At 36.7% G+C, this 25,978-nt stretch overlaps 1 protein-coding gene across 2 annotated transcripts in view; it reads left to right on the forward strand.

The window, feature by feature from the left end:
* BMPR1B (bone morphogenetic protein receptor type 1B) overlaps positions 1-25,978 on the forward strand; it is a 292,740-nt gene that overhangs the window by 124,289 nt on the left and 142,473 nt on the right. For both annotated transcript variants that reach the window (XM_033214855.1, XM_033214854.1), the window contains exon 3: positions 7,627-7,721. The gene's annotated coding sequence lies outside the window, so the exon portion shown is untranslated. The remainder of the gene's footprint in view (positions 1-7,626; positions 7,722-25,978) is intronic.

The raw sequence follows: 25,978 nt of genomic DNA on the forward strand, positions 1-25,978 counted from the left end.
TTCTCATACTAATAATGGGTATGTATTACAATAAAGTGGCAGCAGTAAGGTTGGTGGACTTAATGTATGATTTTCCTGTGGGGTCCTGGGAGCCCAAATTATTCATTACTTGAGAACAAAGAACTTTAGAGTTAAAGGTAAGTGAGTCTGTATATGATATGCCTAATAATAGGCCCCTAAAGTATGAAAAAAAAGAGGATAAAAACAGTTCATAGTTTACTTCTAACTAGGCACATCGTAGGGTTAATATTCTTTCTCCTCATTCATTTACACTGAACGTCACCGGTTCCCTCAGATGAAAAATGAGGACTAGCTTGGATTATTAATATCTTGCTTGTACCCATTTGCCCCTGAAGAATGTCTCATTACATAAATTTGTAGTATTCATATATGATTAAGTTTGTCAACAGTATATTTTAAAATCATTCACGGCCAGGCACGATGGCTCACGCTTGTAATCCCAGCACTTTGGGAGGCCGAGGCCGGTGGATCATGAGGTGAAGAGATGGAGACCATCCTGGCCAACATGGTGAAACCCCATCTCTACTAAAAATACAAAAATTAGCTGAGCATGGTGGTACGTGCCTATAGTCCCAGCTCCTCAGGAGGCCAAGGCAGGAGACTCACTTGAATCCAGGAGGTGGAAGTTACAGTGAGCCGAGATCGCGCCACTGCACTCCAGCCTGGTGACAGAGCGAGACTCTGTCAAACAAACAAACAAACAAACAAAAAAAAATCATTCACTACTTAGCTTCTTGCATTTTTAACACCTAATTTCAAGGAAGCATTAAATTAAAGCATTAATGTAACAAGATTACAATTTCAGCTACCTAACATTGATCTGATATTTTATTATTACCAAACTGAAAGTACCAATATAGGTATTTATCATAATAATGAACAGAGGATTAGCACATTTTCTTTGCAATTTTATTTTTTTCCCAAAGCTGCTTCTCCTTACTAAAAGTTCTACTGAAATTGTATAGGAATTCAAATTCATTTTAAAAACTGAAACAATATACTAATAAATAAAATATTTCTTATTCCTTAATCATTCATTTGTTTATCAGTTTATTTATTCAGTTAACAAGTAAGTAACTCTGTTTATGCCAGGTACAACTTTCTTGGGCCCTCAAAAACATATTTTAAGCTTTATTTGGTCATAGTGTTTTTCTGAAATTATGTTTACCAGAAGTCAAAAGTAAATAGCCAAATGGCTAATAAGCACATGAAAAGATGCTCAACATTATTTATCACTAGGAAAATACAGATTAAAGCCACAGTGAAATTCTGCTTTGGGAAACAGTTGGACAGTTCTTGACTATCTTACATATAAAATTAGCATATTAGCAGTTTTACTCCTTGGTATTTACTCAAGAGTAATGAAAATATAAGCTGAGGCTGGGCACAGTGGCTCACACCTGTAATCCCAGCACTTTGGGAGGCCAAGACGGGTGGATCACTAGGTCAGGAGTTCGAGACCAGCCTGGCCAATATGGTGAAACCTCATCTCTACTATAATGCAAAAATTAGCCAGGCGTGGTGGCAGGCGCCTGTATCCCAGTTACTTGGGAGACTGAGACAGGAGAATTGCTTGAACCCGGGAGGCGGAGGCTGTAGTGAACTGAAATCACACCATTGCACTCCAGCCTGGGCAACAGAGTGAGACTCCGTCTGTCTCAAAAAAAAAAAAAAAAAAAAGGAAAAAAAAAAGAAAATATAAGCTGAAGCAAAAACTTGTTTATAGCAGCATTATTCATAATGGCCCAAAAGTGGAAACAAACCCAAATGTTCATTAGCTGATGAATGTATAAATAAAACCTGGCATGCCCATACAATGAAATATTATTCAACAATACAATGAATTATTGATTCCCAGTGATGCAAGGTACTAACATTAAATCCATTTCATTGATGGGGAAGGTAAGGCACATATGTAACTTACAATGTAACTGGAGAAAGAAGAAAACACGGGGCTACTTGACTTCAGAGTACTCAACCTCTACACTGGAATGAATTTTTGTGGTTGTTTTGTTTGTTTGTTATTTTAAAGCATCACCCCATCCTTCTTTTTCTTTTCTTTTTGGGCAAACTTTTCAAAAGTGTGACTTTATTCCTGTCTCACTTTCCTTGCTTACCTCTCACCTGCAGTGAAAACAGCTCAGCTGCCAATGCTTTTTCTTTTGTAATAACTGCTTTATTGAAATAGAATTTATACACCATAAAATTTGCCCTTTTAAATCGTGCATTTCAGTGGTTTTTAGTATCACAGTACTTTCTGAATGTTGTATGTAATGGGCTTTTTCAATCTCTTTCATATTTAATCTTTCCATGGCATTTGACATTGTTGACCTCTCAGTCCTTGACTCTGTCCTCATTCAGCCCTTTTTCATTCTCCTTCTACTGACCTCGTAATTGTTTTTCAGTCTTTATGCCCTTCTCTTCCTTGACCTACTTTGTAAATGTTGATTTTGGTTTACTTCTCATTATACATGCTATTTCTGAGAGATCTCATGACCTTGGGAGCCACCTTTATTGGCGTGTTGCTCGTAAATGTTTATTTTAGTCATTTATCTAACAAATATTTATTGTGCATTCATTAGGTAGAAGGCTCAGTTTAGGCGCTTGAAATCTATGCTATTATTGAACCTATATTCTATGGGGAAGACACAAACAAGAACAAATAACAAAGAAATTTGCAATTTTAAATAGTATGAGAGTGATACGCTTTGCTGAGAAGGTGCACTTTCAACAGGGAGTTGAACGTAAACAGTTAGCCATGCAGCTTTCTGCAAGAACATACAGCAAACAGAAGGATACCAAGGGTAAACTGGTCAGGCATATTTAAGGAATGGTATGAGGACAAGTGGGTTGGAGCTGAGAAACTGAGGGGCCCTTAGTCCATGCTGTCAGAGACAAAATGAGAGAATAAAGTGGGGCTAGGCTATATGGACCATTGTAAGGACTTTAGCTTTTACTCTGAGTAAAATGGGGAAGCAGTACAGGGCTTTGATTAGAAGATGAATGTAATCTGAGTGAGGTTTTTAAGTGACTTCTCTTCTGTACTGAGAATAGACTACATGGTGACAAGGTTTGAACCAGGAAAGCAAGAATACAAAACTGCTTACTGAATTGATGCAGTCTTCATTTCTCCGGTATTCTAGACTAGTATATTTAAATGCCCATTGAACATACTTCAGTACAACACAGATATCTAAAGTTCGTCATATCCCAAACTAAATCCATCTGCTCTTCCCAGCTCCCTGTTCCAAAGTTGCCTCCTCCTCCCAAAACCTTGCCTTGGCAAAGACCCAGCCATTCAAAGAACCCCACTTGACTCTTCATATATTCCTTGCCCATCAGTCAAATTGAAGATTAAAAAAACCTTTAAGTTCTCTTTAGTAAGGTATATCAGTTACTTTAATTTCATCCACTGCTTAATTTGTTAGTCCTATCTTTCTGCTACCCCTCAATACTCAATATTAAAATTCAAACAGTTCCTTGAGAGAAATGCAGGATACAGTGAATCTGTCCTGAGTTTGTGAGTGCACTGTTTAATCCACTTCCTTGCCTGGGCATGGGCCTGTACATCTCCAGTGACTGATATAAAGGCTTTGTGTGGTACTGTAGTCCAGCCAGACAGATTTGGGCTGAATCTCAGTTCTTTAATTTATTAGTCACATGACTTCAGACAAGCTGCTTAATAACACTAAGCCTCATTTTCTTTATTTTAAAAAAAGCAAAAACATAACCATCTGCCAGTATTGTTTTTAGTGTTAGAGATAATATTTCCAAAGCCCCTTTTGGACAGTCCTCAATAAATAATACTTCTACTCCCTCTAGACCACATTCCTCAAGAAGACAGAGAAAGAGACTTCACTGAAGTTCATAGTTTACATTAAGGCTCACTCTTTGTGTTTTACAGCTCTGTGGGCTTTGTCAAATGCATAATATCATTCATCTGCCATTACAGCGTCATACAGAGTAGTTCCACTGCCCTAAAAATCCCATGTTTCACCGTCATCTCCTGACAACCACCGGTCTTTACACTGTCTATTGTGTTGCCTTTTCCAGAATGCCATATGGTTAGAATCATACAGTATGTAGCCTTTTTTTCCCCCCCTAAAGCGATGGGGTCTTGTTCTGCTATCCAGGCTGGAGTTCAGTGGCACAGTCATAGCTTACTACAGCCTCGAATCCCTGAGCTCAAGGGATCCTCTCGCCTCAGCCGGGACTACTGGTGTGTGCCACCACAGCTGCCTAAGTTTTTTATTTCATGTTTTAAATTTTTTTGTAGAGACAGGGTCTTGCCGTGTTTCCCAGGCTGGTCTCGAACTTCTGGCCTCAAGAAATCCTTCTGCCTTGGCTTCCCAAAGTGCTGGGTTTACAGGTGTGACCCACTTGCACCCAGCCCAGTATGTAGCCTTTTCAGACTGGTTTCTTTCTCTTAGCAGTTGAATGGATAATTTTAATGGAATCAGTGTCTAGATTCTCCACTTCTGCATAAACTCGTTATTAATATTGATCTGCCTGAGAATAGTGCTTTATTCACAACACTCTTTCTCTTACCTTACAAAAGAAAAGCACACCCTTATCCATCCCAAATGTTATTATGGTGCATTATCCTGGAATCATAGAAAATTTAACATTAAAAATTCAACTAATGCATTAAATGTGTATTGCAGAGAAGTATGACAGGGTAGCAGGGTGCAGTGGCTGACGCCTGTAATCCCAGCACTTTGGGAGGCTGAGGTGGGCAGATTACCTAGGTTAGGAGTTTGAGACCAGCCTGGCCAACATGGGAAAACCCCATCTCCACTAAAAATACAAAAAGTAGCCAGGTATGGTGGCACACGCCTGTAGTCCTAGGTACTTGGGAGGCCTAGGCAGGAGAATTGCCTGAATCCAGGAGGCGGAGGTTGTAGTGAGTCAAGTTAGCGCCACTGCACTCCAATCCGGGTAACAGAGCAAGACTCCATCTCAAAAAAAAAAAAAAAAGTATGACAGGGTGAACAACTGAGGACTTAATTATAAAAATATGTAAAAATTCTCTGAGGCCGCGAGGTGGAAATAAAGGTCAAGAAAATAAATTGCCATGTAAATTTCAGCTGCCAAAAGAATCATCTCTGTGTGTTATTTAAATAGATAGTGGTTATATTAAATTATTGTAGATTTAGATGCTATTCAGTATATTTAAAATCGCTGATGTGTTTTGTTTTAAAATGTCAGTATTTCCAATAGGGTAGAAATTAAATTCTTTGCAAGTACATATTTTACCACAGGTGAAAATTTGTAAATGTCAATTTGGTAATGTGTAAATGGTTACATAATTTTACATAATTTTTCAAAATTCTTTTAAGAGTCTGTGAATAAAGGCAATTAAAGCTTGGTAGCCTATCCTACTCTATAAAACCCAAGTTTGTCAACCTGGCTTATAAAATCCCTCATCACCTTATTCCTTCTAGTTGGTTTTGTTTTGTTTTTAACTACTTATTGTCTCCAGCAAGAAAGATCTGTTTGAAGTTCTAAGTATGTGTTGTGCTCTTTCCTGCCTCTGTCTCGATTGTGTTATTCTTCCTTTTTTTGCCTCACTACCTTCTGCCCATTCTTTAGGATCCAGAAGTCTGGAGTGAGGAATTACCTCTTCCACCCCCACTTCATATTGGCTCAGATGCTCATTTTCCCTTCTCCCATCGTTGCCTCCTTTAGTCTTTGTTGCTACATTGTTTTACATTTAACTTCTCTTCTGTTTTTCTGGAATTAGACCTGGAAGGTCTTTGAGAGTAGGAGCTGGCCGGGCGCGGTGGCTCAAGCCTGTAATCCCAGCACTTTGGGAGGCCGAGACGGGCGGATCACGAGGTCAGGAGATCGAGACCATCCTGGCTAATACGGTGAAACCCCGTCTCTACTAAAAATACAAAAACTAGCCGGGTGAGGTGGCGGGCGCCTGTAGTCCCAGCTACTCGGGAGGCTGAGGCAGGAGAATGGCGGAAACCCGGGAGGCGGAGCTTGCAGTGAGCTGAGATCTGGCCACTGCACTCCAGTCCGGGCGACAGAGCTAGACTCCGCCTCAAAAAAAAAAAAAAAAAAAAAAAAAAAAGAGAGAGTAGGAACTATGTTTTATCTTTGCCTGTTCAGCACCTAGTTATATACATCTCTTGACAGTAAGTTAATTTATGAGATAAATATTAATTTTTGCAATAAGCAAGGAAAGATGGATTTCAAATAGAAAGTTAATTCTTATGTGCAACTTTATTGTTATTTTTTTTGATCAGTTACACTGTAAAAAGCTATTTTTGTTCTATGCTGATTATTTTTCTGGCTGTAATATTTGCATTTACTGGGAAGATTTTAGTAAACTTTCACATGAAGATGAAACTAAAGATTATTTTGAGAACCACCGTTCTGATAGAAGGAACACATTACTGTAAGTAATCAGGCCAGGTTTCTAGTTTTGGCTCTGTCACAAAGTTGCCATGTTGGCTGTGTCACAAAGTTACCATGTGACCCTGGGCAAAGTAACCAGCCTGGGGGTTGATTTTCTTATCTGTAAGATGAGTAAGTGACCAGAGTCTCCCAAAAGTTTCCTTTACCTTTGATTTAATCAAGAGAAAATTTTAGTAAAGCAAGCACATGATTATCTTTGATGAGCAATAAAAAATATGGGCTCATTTATTTTCTACTCATTCATACTGTGGACCTTATAGGTGATATATGGAGATACTGTGTACCTTGTTTATGTCACCTGCAAACCATATACTGTAGTGTCATGACTTGGATTCTATCCTTAATCTAAAAATTAAATTTTCAACTTGTCATAATTATAAATATAGAAGTTTATATTTAAACTGTAAATATTATGTTGAGTTACAATTTTAGGTTATATTTTAGCATCTTTCACTAAATATATGTTGTATCTGATTAATATTATACTTCCCTATACATTTCTGTCATTCTCCAAATGAACTTACGTTGACATATTTTTGTGACCAGTTACTTAGTCACTGCAGCCTTTCTTGTTGGGAAGCAATATTAAAAAAGATTACAAAACTGCTTTCCTGTGTCATTTGGATTCATAATATGTCATAATTAAGTTTTATAAAGCTTGATTGACATTTAGATATGACTTTATAAAGGGTTTGAGAGTGTGTTGTTTGGCTGAAACAAAGGCAGTATTTCCTTTCTTGTCTTTGACTCCACCTAGCCCCACTTTTCTCCACCTGCCTGAGGAAAGCTGTATTTCTTCAGACAAACTTCATGATTGCCCTTCTGTGCCTGATACGGGCCTCAGGAAAGGCCCATAGCATCTGTAAAGCTGGCAGCAGAATGGTATTTCCAGGCAAGCACAGGGTTGCTGGGTAGTGAGCCAATCCACAGCTTTGTCTGAGCAGCTGAGAACTTTGCTGGAGTATTACCACGGTGTTCAGTAACACAGACCTGTGCCATGAGCAAGTAAAGCACTGAGCAAGTGTCAGGGTCAATATTTATAGACCACTACATAGCTGCCTTGCAGAGAGAGAAAACGGGAGAGTAACATGCACACAGAGGGCAGGGAAAGAAAGACTGCAGTGGAGGGAATGTTAATTTCCAATTCTTTTCTGAAAATATATTCTTTTTGACTGTCAGGTTCAGACTTCTGCTGATTCATAACCATTTGGCGCTGAGCTATGACAAGAGAGGAAACAAAAAGTTAAACAAGCAAGCCTGCCATAAGTGAGAAGGTAAGTAATTAGCCAGTTTGGTCTCGCTGTTACTCGTAAACTCTCTCTCCCTGTTGGCTGCACTGCATCAGTAAGCAGAGGGCTGTGTGGCATGTCAAAGCTAATGAGGAGGGCTGCCTGCTGGGTAAGAATGTTCTTGGTGGCAGAGCCGTTTTGTGTACTGCTGTTGAGAATGCCGGGTACATTCACCAGACGTTTCCTGCGTGTGGTAGGAATAGCTCTCAAGCAGCAATTTCATACTGTGTCCTATCAGTAAGTTTCTGTCTCTTCATTCTGTCAAACTCGAGGTCTTCCAGTTGGTAAATTCCTATTTACTTTTATGTCAGTATTAAAACATTAGTGTCAGTTAAGTTTATCGTAGTGAGTGGTCTACACATGGATTGTAAGAGAAACTTTCAGATGAACGTATGAAAGTGTAGTAGTCAATGTCAAAATGTGGAAACTGGGAATTTGGGTAATGAGGTCTTTTTTTAAAAAAAGTCAACCTCCATTTTCCAGTGCACTGAAGTGAAATAGTACCTTTGAGATTAGAGAGAACCTGGGGCGGTGAGAAGTGAGAACAGTCTTCCTAATTCGTGGTGCTAAAGGCAAGCACTGAGGAGAAGTTCTCTGTCCAGGTCACTTGCTATTGGGTTCTTAAAAACTGCGACTCCATACTCAACCTCAAACTAAAATTAACATCTCCTCCTATGCATTAATAGTTCGTTTTTCCTGTCATCACATGTAGCACTTTAAATATATTTCTATGTTCACGGTGCTGTAGCGTGTTCATCTTCATTGTGGTTTTTCATATTCCAGATTATCATTAAAAGCTCTGGCACTGAAGGAGATAAAAATTGTTTTCTATGTATTTTCTGGTTTAGAATGCTCATGAAATATACATACTTGTATGTTTATGTCTACTACACATGGACTAGAAAGTAAATTGTGTTGTTTCACTAGAACTGTGGCTTTAACTAGAGGAAATTTATCTACTGACATAATGAAAATTTCCTTGATTACATTTCAGATTGTAGAACTATCAGCATTAGCATGATATTTAGAACTGTTAAGTTGGGTTATAGATGGTGATTATAGGTCCAAAGGGTTTTCTGTACTACATATTTAAGTTAAAAACAAAAAATGAGATTGATGCTGCTGTAGAGCTGAAACTGTACAGCAATAGAGATATGAGGAAAAGCTAATACTCTGGCTCAGATTTTGTGTCAGGACTAATATACAGAAATCAGCTCATTCTAAAATAGGATAAGCCAGATCTAAAACAACAGGTAGAATATGTTTAAATCAAGATAAGAATCTTAAAATGAGACCAATAGTTGTGCAGTATCACTTTTGTTGAATGCATGTATAACTTTTCAAATGACGCAAAATGTTTCAAAGTTAATTTTATTACTTCAGAAATACTTTAAGGCTGATGTAATTGATATCTTAAACAGTATTTTGACATTCATTTAATGCTCGTTTTATCATCTGAATCTTTGTACTTCTTCAAATTCTGCCTACTATTTCCATTTTATTAGTGGGTTTGATTTAGATTTTTGACAGTATCTTTATTTTGAAAATACAACCATGATTGATCTAGAATGGGCATTTCCCAGTTATAGAATCTAACTGGCTAAGTTCATCTATCAATTTTTATTTGCTGTTCCCTTTGAGTAATATCTCATGATCAAGATTGTGATTTCAGATTTTTATTCAGTATCTTTTATTTTTTGCTCTATATTTTGCATTTAAATAAATACTGGCATGATAATTGCTTTCTTACCCCCTTTTATTGGTTTTGTTTTTATTCCTTCTGGTGTCTTGTTTCCGAAGTACCTTATTGAAATTTGGGCAGAAAACAAGGCAAGCAAATAAAGAACTACAATAAAAAGAAACTAAAGAAAGTTTTCCTTTCAATCAAGAAGAAATACAAAATTGTGACACTGGTTGATAATGTCTACATTAAGATGTATTTTGGTTGAAGACTGGTTGAGTGTTTTAAAACTCGAAATGCCTTGTCAGTATTTTTGGCTCTGTTGTCCATCCTGACTTTGGTTATCATATTTATAAATAATATTTTATATGCAAGCATCTTACACAAAATGAAAATGGCACCTTTTGTATTATGTATTAAGTATCTATTGAAGCAATGTGAATGAATTTAGCTGGAAATATTAATATTAGCCTCCTTATGGATCTCACTGCCCTAGAGTCATATTTGCTCTGCTAGTAGTCCATCTGCTACGCTACTCTTTTTTTTTTTTTTTTTTTTTTTTTGAGATAGAGTTTCAATCTTGTTGTCCAGGCTGGAGGGCAATGACACGATCTCAGCTCACTGCAACCTCTGTCTCCCGGGTTCAAGCAATTCTCCTGCCTCAGCCTCCTAAGTAACTGGGATTACAGACATGCACCACCACTCCAGCTAATTTTGTATTTTTAGTAAAGACGGGGTTTCTCCATGTTGGTCAGGCTGGTCTCAAACTCCTGACCTCAGGTGATCCATCCGCCCCGGCCTCCCAAAGTGCTGGGATTACAGGTGTGAGCCACAGCGCCCGGCCTCCTGTACTACTCTTAGAGGGGTCAGTCTTCCACTCTGATGAACCCATTGCTTTTAATCTAAAACCGTCCCATCCCTGTCTTTCTACTGCTTATAGATAAAGACCAGGCTTTACTATGAGTCTCTTGTTCATATACCGTCTACTTTTGTTCTATATCAATCTTCTGCCATTCCTTCTGGGCTGTTGTCTGTATCTCTCTTGCCCATCCATGAGAATATTCCCCTTTCTGTTTTATTTGCTGGCAGTATTCAACATCTTCTACTTCTCAAAACAATCCACATTGCATTGCTTTTTTCTTGTATCATTTATGCTGTTCTGTCTTGAAAACCCTTTTCCCAGTCTTTGCCTTCTAACCTCACTGGAGAAAGCCCTACTGGTCTATTCTTAGACTCTATGACTTGGCCTCCTATATAAATCTCCATCCCAGTACTTTGCAAAGCTTGATAATATGGTGTTATATGTTTTTGTTTCTGCCTGAGACTGTAATCTATTTACGGCCAGATTTTTAAATTTAATTTTTTTATGCTTCCCCAAGACCTAGCATATAACAAGTGTCCCAGAATTTGAAGTAAACAAAAACTTTATCATACTTATTTTAAATATAATTTTCTTTATACCCCTTTCACTTTAAAATATTTTATAATTTTGGTTAATTAGATTGAAGGAAAACCTCTCAAGTAGATGGTACATACTTTGGGGATATTAATAATAATCTAAAAAGTTATTTTGTTTCTAGGACCAATCACAGTATTGTGTGTTTGTGTGTGTGTGTGTGTGTGTGTGTGTGTATCCTTGCAGAGAGATATTTGCTGAACTCATAAGCTTATTTGAGTAACAAAAGTCAAAGTGATGTTGGTTAGCAAATACAAATTCAGGATACATATTCCAAAAATGCTGTTTATATAATGAATTTGGTGAAGTCAAAAAAATCAGCTAGTTGCTGTGGTCATGTTACCTTAATTTACATGGGTAAGTTAAGTGATGCCCTAGCAAACTAAAGACAGTGTCATGCCTTCCAAAAGACCAGAGAGAGCTTCAGGAGAGAATAGGTCCATCCTCATGTAGCCGAGAGAATTGCAGAGTGAAATTGCTCCCAATATTACTAGTAAACCCTCAGATTTCATTTACTGGAGCAGAAATAGTTCAGGTTTTAATGAAATAATAGAAAATCGTGGTCTAAAAATTCTCAAACCTGAAAGGTGATAATTCTATTTCAGGGAGAAGAAGAATTTGCTCCTCAAAATAGAAATGTTGAAAGAGAAGGAAGGTGACATTTAAAAAAAGTAGTTTAGCTCTGATAGTCAATAAAAATAAAATTTATTTTGCCTTTAATCGTATTTTATTTGCCCATCATGCATAAAAGTTCTTACCTTATATATGAAATATTTTATATACCAGGAACAAGTATAAAGCTTCATGAACAATTTGGAGTGACTTATACTTTTCTTAGTTTGATTATTTTTACTTTAGTGTACTCTACCAGCAGTTTCCACTACTATTTAAACCTTATAAACATCTTCCAGACATTGAATATAACTCTTCTGTTTGTTTAACCTTGAATTGTATCTGTCTTAGGAATGAAAACAGGATTGGTATTTTCATAGGAAAATCTGGTAATCGTAATTGCTTGGAATGGACCGTAATTCAATTTGGAACGTTTTTTCAGATGTATTTTGCCCATATAACTATCCTGTGTTAAAAATATGTGGAGTGGGGAGGCTGAGCAGGAGAATTGCTTGAATACAGGAGGCGGAGTTTGCAGTGAGCCCAGATCACGCTACGGCACTCCAGCCTGGCGACAGAGCGAGACTCCATATCCAAAAAAAGAAAATAAAGAAAAAAAGTGGAGAAAGTGCCTTAGCAAAGAGTCATAGGTATGGATTTTATAGATCTCACTGGCATATCAAATAATATAAATATTATATGATTGGGATGGTGGAAGTTTCTTTGGTATGGACACAGAAATATACCAAGTTCCTGTTAGCCAGTGAGGAGGGAAACCCAAGCTTGCCTCAGTATGGAAACATGTAACTATAACAAACATAAGCAAAAACACCACCACCAGCACCGAGAAAAGCTCAAAGAACTTCGTGGTTGGAATGAGGCATAAAGGATTTTACCAGAACAATCAAGTCTTATTTTATCATTGGTACAAGCTTTATTGCCAACCAAAATTTTTCTATAACAGTGAAGGGCATATAATTCATAGAACCCAAGAGGACAAGAGTAAATTAATTATGGAAGTGGGTGGGACTTCAAAGCTTTTCTTCAGTAATTCCATTTTATCAATGGGCAGTTGTGGCATCCACAGGTAACATAACCTGCCAAACATCAGCTTTTCAAGTAGCTGGTTAAGATTTGGATAAAAATTAGTGTTAGGTAATTATAAGGCCAGTATTTTATTAATGCAGCTTTTCTTGTCTGAGTGTAATTGCTCTGTTTTTGTTCTTCATGCTGCATTTAAAGTTTAATTTGTTGTGTCTCTGTGTCTTGTCTTGTATTAGAGTCCTTTGCATTATTTCTTAATTCCTGAAAGTTAGAGCTAGTAATTTACCGTCAAGTGAGATGGAGTACTCTCCCACTTTAAGTAATTTTTTTTTTTTCCTAATGACAGGTATCCTTTCTGGCTCCCCTGAATTGCCCTATTCTGTTTTGTGGTACAATCACATTCTGCCACACAAACATTCATTCAATAGAACATGGCGGATAATCCTGGAGCAAAAGACAGGAACTAAAAAACAAGCTAAAAAACAAGTTTCATGCTCAGATTATGTCTAAGATTAGAATATAAAATATCTGTATTTCGATAGGATATATATGGCTATATTTTGTTTTATAAATTTAAAGATTTAAAGATGATTATTTCTTCTAATTTACACCTGGAAAAACTTTGTTTAAAACAAAAATGAAAGAATCCAATGGGCTTTTCCATGTTATATTGGCTTTCATCTGGGATTCTTTTAAAAATATAAATAATCGAAGATGCAGAGAGGGGAAAAACAAGTTTGTTTTGGACCTTTCATCTTCTAGTAAGTTTTTGCTTCTCTATTTCTATTCCCACCACTCCCAAAGAAATTGGGGTGCTTTGGCTCTATCCATTGTTATTAATATTAAGGTCTCTGGTAAAAATTGCTTGTATACTTAGATGAAAGAGGTTTTTATTGTTGTTGTTGTTTTGTAATTTCAAATTCTCTTTTAAATTCAGTGAGTACCTGTACAGGTTTGTTACATAAGTATATTATGTGATGCTGAGGTTTGGAATACAAATGATCCCATCACCCAAGTAGTGAGCGTAGTACCCACTAGGTAGTTTTTAGCTCTTCCTCCTTTCCCTCCCTCTGCCTCTCGTAGTCTCCGGTTTCTGTTGTTGTCATCTGGATGTCCATGAGCTCCCAATGGTTAGCTGCCACTTACAAGTGAGAATATACAGTATTTGGTTTTCTGTTCCTGTATTAATTCATTTAGGATAATGGCTTCCAGCTCCATCTAAATTGCTGCAAACAACATGATTTCATTCTTTTTTTTTTTTTTGAGACAGAGTCTTGCTTTGTCGCCCAGACTGTAGTGCAGTGGCATAATCTTGGCTCACTGCAAGCTCTGGCTCCCTGGTTCACACCATTCTCCTGCCTCAGCCTCCCGAGTAGCTGGGACTACAGGCGCCCGCCACCACACCTGGCTAATTTTTTGTATTTTTGGTAGAAACAGGGTTTCACCATGTTAGCCAGGATGGTCTCGATCTCCTGACCTTGTGATCTGCCTGCCTTGGTCTCCCAAAGTGCTGGGATTATAGGCGTGAGCCACCGCTCCCGGCCAATTTCATTCTTTTTTATGGCAGTGTAGTATTCCATGGTGTATATGTACCACATTTTCTTTATCCATTCACTGTTGATTGTCACCTAGGTCGACCCCATGTCTGTGCTATTGTGAATAGTGCTGTGATGAACATATGAGTGCTTGTATCTTTTTGGTTAGAACTATTACTTTCAGATCTATGGCCAGCAATGGGATTCATTGGGTCAAATGGTAGTTCTGTTTTATGTTCTTTGAGAAATCTCCAAACTGCTTCCACGGTAGCTGAACTAATTTACATTCCTACTAACAGTGTATAAGCAATGAAAGAATTTTTGAACATATAGCTGAAGGTTATTCTCAGCCTCAGCCTGTGATTTCTGTACTTTCCTGTTTCCTCCTCCCTCATATCAGAAGCAAAGTGATCTTCACAGTTCTCCATCAATAAAAAAGCCTGGTTATCCGTTTGTGATAATTTTCCGTTGGATTAATACCTTTCACTTTAAATAAGTATTGCCCACTTTTTAAATGTCATGCCTGCAAAGAAATGTCTGATTTTTACATCTTTGCTAATATGAGGAAAGTGATATTTAATTTACTTACTTTTAATTACTAGTGAATTTAAATTTGAGTTATTACCTCTTTTGTTATTTATAATTTATTTGTCTACTTATTCTTTTTTTCAGCAGCTCTCTTCTGCTTTCTGGTTTACAATTGTTCCTTTATTTAAAAAAAAATTAATGGATCTTGATTCTTTAAATATCTATTAATTGCAACTGCTTTCATAAGATTTGGATTACTGTTTAATTTTGTTTTATGTGTTTTGAAACATAAGTATGTTTTGAAATATTTTTATTAAAGCTAATCGATATTTTCTCAGTATCTTTTGAAACTTAGAAAGTCTTTTTGAAATCTAGAAAAAGGAAAAAAGAGTTTTCTACATTTTATGTCTTCATTTAACGGTTAATACTATATTCCACAAGGATTTTTTGACCAAGTACTTCAGCACTTTTGTTGAATCATTCTCCCCTTCTCACTTTTTTTTGTGAACTCATTTTATCGTGTATTCCTGTGCCACAAATTTCAATCTTTGTGTTACCTTTCAGTTTGTATTGCATTAAAATTTTTATCTTAAAGTTGATGTTTCTTGTTTAATGAGATTTAAGCATTGGAACATGTTAGGGTGGTGGTGTTGGATTTGGCATGATTCTAGAAATTACTGTAGACAAGAGGCTGTATATGTTACTTATCTGAAGCCATACCTAATAATATAATCTGTGTGACTGAGAAATGATGCATGAATAACCACCTCTGTTTACAAAGGGTGCATGTATGTGTATGTGTGTGTGTGTGTATATATATATATATATATATTTTTTTAATCCTTCTACTAGACCATCTGATGACTTATTGTTATTTCCTCTTTTCAGAATAAAGAAACAGACCCCAAAATGTAAAGTAACAGATAACCTCACATAGCTAATGAGTGATAAGGTCATGATTTAAACTCAGATCTGGCCAAAGTCCATCTTTTTTTTTTTTTTTTTTCTTGAGATGGAGTCTCGCTCTATCACCCAGGCTGGAGTGCAGTGGTGCAGTCTCGGCTCAGCACAACCCCCATCTCCCAGGTTCAAGCGATTCTTCTGCCTCAGCCCCTTGAATAGCTGGGACTATAGGCGCATGCCACCATGTCCAGCTAATTTTTTTATTTTTAATAGAGACGGGGTTTCACCACATTGGCCAGGATAGTCTTGATCTCCTGACCTCGTGATCACTCGCCTTGGCCTCCCAAAGTGCTGGGATTACAGGCGTGAGCCACCGCACCCGGCCCAAAGTTCATCTTTTAAAGAAACATTGCCAGAGAGAGAAATTATGCTTTTTGCCATAAGTAGTGATAATACATATGTGTCTGTAGGGTTCTGATGGCACGAATCTTCTCAGCTTGAGTCCATCTGTGAAACAGTGAGTTCAGGAATGCTGACTTTCAAAGTATAAGGGCAAGTCAATGAAACTGGCAACATGTGGAAACTTATTTGGAATTAGCACTGAAGATACCAGAATCTCAAAACGGAAAGAAATCATTCTACTTAAATTAGTTTCAAAGCAGTTAAAAATTATTTTAACTTCCTCAGATTTTAACTACTACAACTGTTGACTTTTATCAATTTCTTTCATTTTAGCCAACTTGTATTTCAGTTCTTCCTCATTTGCTTAACATAGCACCATGCCTTCCCTCACATATCTGCTCATGACCTTAGAAGGAAAATTGGCAAGGAATTGTGAGGTCATCAGGGAGTGACTGTTCCATCTGGGTCTCTTTTTCTGTACTCTAAGTTTCATTCAGGGGAGAAATGAGTCTCACTAACCAACAGCCTTTACTATCATCTCTATTTTAAACTACTCAGCTAAGAGACTCAAGCTCATTGCTATGGTATCAGGGTCTTGTGTTTGAAGCAGGGAAGGAAATTCTGAATATTTTGGTGTCATCAGAACTCAATATTTATATACTAATTGGTTACCTGGAATGATTTAAGAGGATAGTTTAATCTGCTCTGAAGAGATCTACTTTATAAACATAGTTTGTGTTTGTGTACGTGTTGGGGAGTTCATATGTGAAACTTTATAAAAAGACATCATTTGAAATTTTAATTTTTGTTATGTGTTTGCCCACCATGAAGTATTTTGTTCTGTTTTCCTCTTTAACTCAAGGCAAACAATTTTGCTTCAAGATAATAGAGGACTTTTTCCTCCTTGACTCACTCTGCCCTTTGTTGATACATTGGTATGCCTTTGGTAACAGTTCTGCCATACTTCACTTTGTTTTATAACCCTGCCCTAGAACATTTAAAATTCAATTATACCTTATCGTTGATAAGCAAGTTGTTCTTCTATTATTATTTGGAATATTATGCATCAGTATTTGTTTTGTCTTAAAAGTCTTAAATAGGTTATTCATATTATTCCTTATTTTTCAATCATATTTATTTTCTTGCTTTAATGTAAAGATGACTATTACTGCGCAGTATATGGCTGAAACATAATTCAGTTATGGTTTTATATATTCCTCAGGTGAATATTTGCTTTTTCTCCATGTAAAATACATTTTTCTTAAGAGCCTCTGTCTTTCTACTTCTCTCTATATCAATTTTAACTTCATCAGTAAATTAATGTATCATTATTCCCAGTAGTAGTTTAGCTTACTAACCTTGAAATTTATATCTGTGCTTATTGTCAGAGGCTAGTTGGCAAATTGATCTTGACAATAATAGAGAAAGAAAGCATGGTGACCTAGGACACAGGGTTCTGCTGAAGTAATTCACAGTTCTTTGAATGTGTAGAGTTTTTTTGGTTGTTGTTTATTTGTTTTAAATGAGCCAAGATACAATGCATATAGTCTTTTGAGTTATTCATTAATACCTCACATGTAATTATTTTCAATTATTATTGGTAGAAGCAGACAATTTAGAATGCTTTTTTTCAATTAAGCCATTGCAATATAAAGTTGATTGGTATAGCTTGCAAAGCACAATGTGAGTTTAAAATACGTCTCCTGAAACCATGTGTTCTTAACTTGGGGAGCTGATTTTGTGGTCAGTTTGAAGCTGTTCCCGTAGTGTATGTTCCTTCTAGTTAAAAGGAAATGTGATATTTGTGCTAACATGATTTCATTGTTAATAGTCCAAACTACAACTATGAATTGCAGAGGTAGAGAATCTTAAAATTTTGGTTATATTTTAATAAAATATTTTTTGTGACACATATGTTTCTGTTTATTAGCTGTGTATTGCCAATGGTATTAATTGATGGTATTAGAGCATACCTGAAATCAAATGCTGGTTTAGAAATACCATAAGGCGTGTAGAACACACATTGGCCTCCTGTAAGGCCACTCATTTCTTACATTTAGGGCAGTTCAACAAACAGGCTGACTTAAGATGACCTCTCAGACAGCCCACCCACCCAGCCAGGAGCTACACATGCTATCACTCCCCTCTGTGTTTCCGTCCTCCCCCTCTCGCTTCCCTTCCTGGTTACACTCTTCCTTTCTTGATCCCTCTTTTTCCCGGCTCCCTCCTTTGTTTCCTAGTTTTTATTTTCATTTTTATCTTTTCATAAATGTCAGTTGCATCTCAGCAAGTTTCTGTTATACCAAATTGTTACTGATTTAAAAAAAAATTTCAAACTTTTCCTTATCTCCTGTCTATTGCCCAATTATATCAGAAAACTCTTTTTTTGTGCATTTTGAAGAAAATCTTTCCAATTGTAACAGAAACAGTAAATGCCTGGAAGCAAGAAAAACGTGTTATGAAATGTAAAAGTGCAATTAGCATCTTCCACAATTTCCCTAAAGTCATTTACCCTCTCATTTTATAATTAATGGTAACTTCGTCAACATGTCATGGATATTTGTATATATGATAATAGTTTCTACAGGGCACGGTGGCTCACGCCTGTAATCCCAGCACTTTGGGAGGCCGAGGCGGGCAGATCATGAGGTCAGGAGTTCAAGACCAACCTGGCCAACATGGTGAAACCCTGTCTCTATTAAAAATACAAAAATTAGCTGGGCGTGGTCCGAGATTGCGCCATTGCACCAAAGTTTTAATAGTCAGAAGGTAGGGCTGGGCACGGTGGCTCATGCCTGTAATCCTACCACTTCGGGAGGCCGAGGCGGGTGGATCACAAGGTCAGGACTATGAGACCAGCCTGGGCAACAGGGTGAGACTCCATCACAAAAAAAAAATAAAAAAAGAAATAAAAAATAAAAATAAAATAAAATAAAAGTTTCATTTAATCCTTATAATAATTCTGTGTGATAGCTATTATTATCCCTATTTTAAAGGTAAGGAAATGGAAATTCAGGAAGATTAAATAACAATACTTATGATTTATGTAGGTTGGAAAGTAAGGGAGATAAGATTGGAATCAAATACCTTCTGATTTTTTTTTGTTTTGTTTTGTTTTGAGACGGAATCTTGCCCTGTTGCCCAGGCTGGAGTGCAGTGGTGCAATCTTGGCTCACTGCAACCTGTGTCTCCCAGATTCAAGTGATTCTCCTGCCTCAGCCTCCTGAGTAGTTGGGATTGCAGGCGCACCACTATGCCTGGCTAATTTTTTGTATCTTTAGTAGAGATGGAGTTTCACCATGTTGGCCAGGTTAGTCTCATACTCCTGACCTTGTGATCCACCCGCCTTGGCCTCCTAAAGTGCTAGGATTACAGACATGAGCCACTGCGCCCAACCCTACCTTCTGATTCTTAAAACTTTACAGTATAGTATATGACTCTCTTTTAAAATAAGCAACTTTACCTTCCTACTCCTATACATGTCTAAAAGTTTGAGAAGTAGCGTGGCAATTCATAAGGCTTTCAGATTTACCAGATATCCAAACCAGAGAGCAACAACTCTGTTCCTACAAGGAAGACAAGAGTCTGTTGATGTTTACAAATATTAATTCATTAATTTTAATATATTATTCTCATGTCATTTTATATTTTCTCACTTTTGTAACTCTAGCAGGGTTTCTTTATACAACAACAGCAACAATACTTGTGAAAACATGTTCTTCCAAATAAATCCATGCCATACTCTGGAATGCTTTTTGAGACAGGTCAAATTTTCATCTATCATCGTACTTTCTGATTTCAGTTAGACTCTAATAGACTTTTTCATTAGTAATATCACACTATGATGGCATGAATTTTTAGAACACATCATTATAAAAATAGATGTTTTAAGTTATTTGTATATAGTTATTCTGTTAACTTTTTACCTTTGCCTTGCTCTACTTTTCAGGAACTCTATTAGGAATTATGTGAGACAAAAAATGATATTCAAAACAAATTCCATTTTTAATCTAGTTAGAAGAACCTTTTTTAAAGATTTGATATAGAAGAAATAAAAGCTGTGGAAAAAATGACCTTTAGAAATTATCTGTTGACTTTTCCATGACTGTTCTAGCCCCATTATTTGTAAGATATAATTTAAGGTTCTTATAAACTATAACTCCTGTTGTAAAATGTTTTGCATTTTGAAAGCATTTGAAGACCTATTGCTTCTTTTCACCTTGCTCCTTTAAATGCTTTGAAACAAGAATATGCATTTTATACACAGAAAAATCAAGATGAAGTAAGGGTGGGCGAAGATCCCAGAGTGAAAAGCCAAGTGTTTTGGCCTTGCCAGAATAGTTCTAAAGCTTGGTTATCTTAATTACAATATATGAAAATGTAAAGAAATAAATATGTAATATGTTAACCCATACCAAACTCTATAGAAATAATGAGTGGTAGGTACAAGTCATTTAAGAAAAAAGTTATGAGAGTGTTATTTAATATTAAGAAAATTTTATAAATTTACTTTAGTTGTTTTTGAAAACTGAGAAAAGAATTTAATATGATTATAGTGGCAGAACACCTGTATTGAGCTTGTGCAACTATGTGAGAGTTTAGTTTGAGAGCCACTGAATTATCACATAAAAATTACTAGTCAGTATATAGGGTGGCAGTAATATTTTCCTGACTATTTTAATAAGCTGTGTTGGTATGTCAGTAAAGAGTTTATAAGGAATATAGGCCAGCTTAAGTAAACTATTGAATATCTGTCTCATACTGTATGGGGGAAAGTGATGACAGCATGACTATGTAGAGTTATATAAATTATGTAAAAAGTCATAAAAATACGAGTGGAGTGAATTTGTCAACTTGATTTTCTTTTCCCCTAACCACTCCACTTTCCTCCTCTCTCCGTCTGTAATGCTATGTAGTAACTTCAGTTTTATGCTTCCATCCATGACAGGTGTCATCAACCAATCTAACACTTGCTCTTGTTGAGGTCCCAGTGAGCCTTGAGTCCAACCTGCTGCTACAGGGGTTATCCACATGGAAAGTGAAGACTGTTACTACTCACCTCATTCCATAAGCAGAAGCAAATTCTGTATAGATGAAGGACTTAACTATGACAGCCAATAATTTAAAATATTTAGAAAATAAATATTTTTATTATCAGCTAAGAATTTCTTTACCAAGACCAGAAGTAGAGCAAATAGTAAAGAAAAAAATTAATCAATTCAGCAACATTAAATGAAAAACCAAAACGGTGTTCATCAAAGGACACTAAAAAAGAATAAGAAAGACCCAAAATTGGTTTAGTATATGGAATTTATTAAAGATACTATGAGTCAGTAAGAAAAGTAAATTTAGTAAATATAAAAACAGGAATTTCAAAAAGAGAAACTCCAAATAGCCAATAAACATATGAAACATGCTGAACCTCATTAATGCTTAAAGAACAGAATTAAAACTAGAGTGATGAGGGTTGGGCGCAGTGGCTTATGCTTCTAATCCCAGTGCTTTGGAAGGCTGAGACAGAAGGATCCCTTGAGCCCTGGAGTTGACGGTTGCAGTGAACTATGATCACTCCACTGCACTGTAGCCTGATTGACAGAATGAGACTCTCTGTCTCTCTTAGAAAAAAAAAGAGTGATGTATCATTTCATTTCATACCTACCATGTTGGTAAAAATATAAAAGTCTGAAAGTAACAAATCTTGGTGTCGATGCGGTGCAACAGGAACTCTCATTCACTGCTAATGGCGATGCAAATTGGTACAGTTGTACCAATTTCAATTGATAAATTGAAACTGAACATAAACATATTTTTCCCCAGCAATTCTACCCCTAGGTATATATGCTATAGAAATTTTTGCTTATATGTCTCAGGAAATAGGTATGCGATTTTTTAATAGTAGTGTTACACATAGTAGGGAAACAAATGAAACAAATTTGGAAACAACCCAACAGAGAACAGAAGTGATAAGTTGGAAAATATTTTACACAGTGGAATTAACATAATCATAAAAATGAATGAGCCCCAGCTATATTCATGAGCCTGCAGAATTCCCAAAACATAATTTTGAATGAAAAAAGCAAGTCACAAAAAATACATACATGATTCTCATAAAATCATGTAGAGTTTCTTCTTCCCATCTCATAGTAAGTTGAAGTTGGCTTCATGGAATTGAGAAAATGTGATATTTAAGACACAGTTAAGGAGTATGTGGCAGGTTCAAACACCAGTTTTCAGGATACCCTTATTTTCTACTTTAATGGTTTATCTGAGGGGCGCTTCATAGTTTAATAAGTGGTTAAAATGATGGGCTCTGAATTTAGAGATCCGGAGTTCTGAGGCTGCCGCTACCATCTAGTAACTGTGTGAACTGTAACAAATTAGTTAATTTCTCTGGGCCTTAGTGTCCTCATTTGTAAAGAAGGATCTTTCACTGAAGAGGAGTTCCCCTTTCAGTGTGGAAAATGGTGAACTGAAGTTGAGAATCTAGCCAAAAGATGGCATAGTACAACCGAGTGAGACCAAGTGAGAACGAGCACTTAAGACAGAGGCAGAGGATTGCAAGACAAAGGAAACTTGAAAGATGTAAAAAGAGCATAAACCAAACAGATTTGGGGGACACAGAGAAGGAATAGTGACAGAACATCTCATGTTGTCTGACCTGGCTAATTGGCTAAATGCTGGTATGATTTATAAAAATAGAAGACATGGGAGGGGCCCATTTCAGGGTAAAGATGGGTACTTTACATTTCCTTGTATGTGTACAATAATCTCAGATCCCTCAAATTAATCTCATCTTTCGTATTGCTGTTATTCTGTACCTGCTACTACTGTGTCATTCCTGGAAGCTATTTCCATGCATTCCAGTGCTTGGTTATTAATTGATGTGTATTTTCTTATTGCTGGAATAGGTCCTTGCCCACCCCGAAGTGACACCCTTCTGGTTTAGCGAAACTTCCATCCTCAGTTATCCACTATTTTGGAACCATAACTCTAACAGCTTCATCATCTAGAGCCTGATTTTGGTGCTCTATTCCTTCCTTTTGGTGTTCGGTGTCTTTTGCTCCCCAGTTGTCCCACTTCCTTAAAAGAGAAATTTCAGTAGTGTTGCACTTCAAAGGAAATGGAGCTGGGAGTCTCTGCTCCTTGGAAATTGTTTGGCCATATGAAAATTTGTTTAGTTCTTCCCTTAGACTAGCTCTTTAAAACCTTTAAAACCAGGGTATTGGAAGATCCTTGCTAGGCAACCCGGAAATCTGTTACCCTTTAATGGAGAGCAGTGTTGTATCTTTATGTCTTATGATAAGAAGACCACTCAAGTGTTCAGGAATAGCTAAGAAAGATTTGTTTCAGGGTGAGTTTTGGTGTCCACATGAATCAAAATGGGTTGACAGATTCTCTCTCCTAGTAGAAAGTGTTAGGGTCACTCTCATGAGGCATCGGGCCATAGATATCAGCTTAATTTTTCATATGCTGGATATGTGCCTTATATTATTTAGGAATTGCATTTGGACGGAAGTAAAGAAACTGTAAATAATTATAGAAAAAATTTAGAAGTTTATTTCTCTCTCTTTTTTTTTTGTCAAAAACCTTTATGTCAGTTACTTTTTAACCTATACCTGATTTTGTTAACAAATTTGTTTTTTGTTTGTTTTATTAAGCTTTTATTTTAGATTTGAGAGTACATGTGAAAGTTGGTTACATAGGTAAACTCGTGTCATAGTGGTTTGTTGTACAGATTATTTCATCCCCCAGATGTTAAGCCCAGTACCAATAGTTATTTTTTCTGCTCCTCTCCCTCCTCCCACCCTCCACCCTCAGGTAGACCCCACTGTCTGTTGTTTCCTTCTCTGTATTCATAAGCACTTATCATTTAGCTCTCACTTACAAGTGAGAACATACAGTATTTGATTTTCTGTCCCTGCGTTAGTTTGCTAAGGATAGTAGCCAGAGGTAGGCAATCAGGGGTTATGAGACTGTTCCACAGAGCTCGGGGACTAGTCTCTCTCTCTTTTTCTGCTCCGCCAGCCTAGCGTGTGGCTTCCATCTTCAGTGACACATATGGTTCATTGTGGTTGCTATCGCTCTAGCTGTCATGTCTAATTTCTAGGCAGCAGGAAAGAGGTGGATGTGAGTGACAGACGTGTGCATATACCTCCTAGGCAAGTACCTTCCTTAAGCAGCAATTCAAAATGTCCCACCTCTGGTTACATTTTATTAGCCAGCTTTTAATCAAATGGCTACCTCATGATCTTTTAGCTGGCTATATTACTACTCTGAAAAACCAGGAATATGTTGCCAAGGAAAAAGAAAAGATGGGATTGGATGCAGTGGCTCATGCCTGTAATCCTAGCACTTTGAGAGGCTGAGGTGGGTGGATCGCCTGAGGTTGGGAGTTCAAGACAAGCTGGGTCAACATGGTGAAAACCCCATCTCTACTAAAAATACAAAAAGTAGCTGGGCGTGGTGGCACTCACCTGTAATCCCAACTACTTGGGAGACTGGGGAAGGAGAATCTCTTGAACCTGGGAGGCTGAAGTTGCAGTGAGCCAAGATCCCACCACTGCACTCCAGCCTGGGCAACAGAGCAAGACTCTGTGTCAAAAAAAAAAAAAAAAAAAAAAAAGAAGAAGAAGAAAGAAAAAGAAAAGATAGATATTAGATGATAACTAGCCTGCCTTGCCTCATTTGTTCTACTTAAGATATTGCTGGAACTATTTTATAGATAAGTAGGAAAAATGGACATTGCTCTTTAATCATAAGTACAATGTGCGGATTCCCTATTTTGAGATGTCCCCTTTGAAATTCATTAGCTATTTGAAAATAATTTTTGCTCATTTTTTTCTTTTCTTTTCTTTTTTTTTTTTCTTAGAGTCTTGCTCTGTCACCCAGGCTGGAGTGCAGTGGCACGATCTCAGCTCACTGCAAGCTCCGCCTCCCAGGTTCACACCATTCTCCTGCCTCAGCCTCCCAAGTAGCGGGGACTACAGGTGCCCACCACCATGCCTGGCTAATTTTTTGTATTTTTAGTAGAGATGGGATTTCATCATGTTAGCCAGGATGGTCTCTATCTCTTGACTTCGTGATCTGCCTGTCTCAGCCTTCATATTTTTTTCTTAACACATTAAGTTAAAATGCAGAGTTTCATGAAAAGGTCTCAATACCTATTTCCCTGAATATCTTAGACAATTAAGGAACTGAGGGATCAACTAAGAAGGTTTCTGTCTAGATGTACAAACATGTTTAGAACCTTATGTTTTTTAGTCAGAACCAGAAAGTGAGGCAGTATACAGTTTGTGAATCATTATTTTAGTATGTTGCAATGTAATTAATTAAAGAGAAATTGATTCTTGATATATTTGAATGATTCATTTCTAATCTTAAGCATAAGTACTTAACCTTTGTGTGCTTTGATACAAATGTACCTATACTGCTTCTTATTAATGCTGATTTTGAATTAATATTGGCGTAGAGACAGTTATTTTTGATGCATTTCCAGCTGTGTAAATATATGTATTGCACAAACAAACTGAAATTAATAACAGAATTTACTGTGCTAGCAGCATTTACAACTTCATTGTGGACCCTGTGTTTTAAACATCTGTGCTTCATTTACTGTATCTTAAATAGAGTTTTATAACACAAGCAGAATTAGAAGTGTTTACACAAAGATGATAAAATATAATAGTACTGAGAAGAAGAAACAAAATTTTGGAGAAGAGTTTCTTCATAATTAACACAGCTTAGATTAGTAATTCTCCCTCCCATTGAAACAAATAGGTGCCTATTCAAAATTAGGAGGAAAGCATTTTTAAGAAAGTTCCTGAGAGACTAAACTTTTTAATACTTTTGAAAACGTTGAAAGCAAAATTTTTAAAGGGGTGATTTACGTTTTTTAAATGTTTTGTCTTATGTTAAAAATTATATAACTTTCTCATTAAATAGTTAGTTTTTCAAATGAAGAAAACATTGTGTGCCCTTTAGAGTTAGGAGGCTGTACAAAGTAGAGAAACAGATTTAGTAAATATGACTTTCAAAAGTTATTTGTCCCACAAACAATGACTATATATCTGTCTAATTTGAT

Source organism: Trachypithecus francoisi, unplaced genomic scaffold (genome assembly GCF_009764315.1).
Source record: "Trachypithecus francoisi isolate TF-2019V2 unplaced genomic scaffold, Tfra_2.0 Lachesis_group1, whole genome shotgun sequence".
NCBI classification, from domain to species: Eukaryota; Metazoa; Chordata; class Mammalia; order Primates; family Cercopithecidae; genus Trachypithecus; species Trachypithecus francoisi.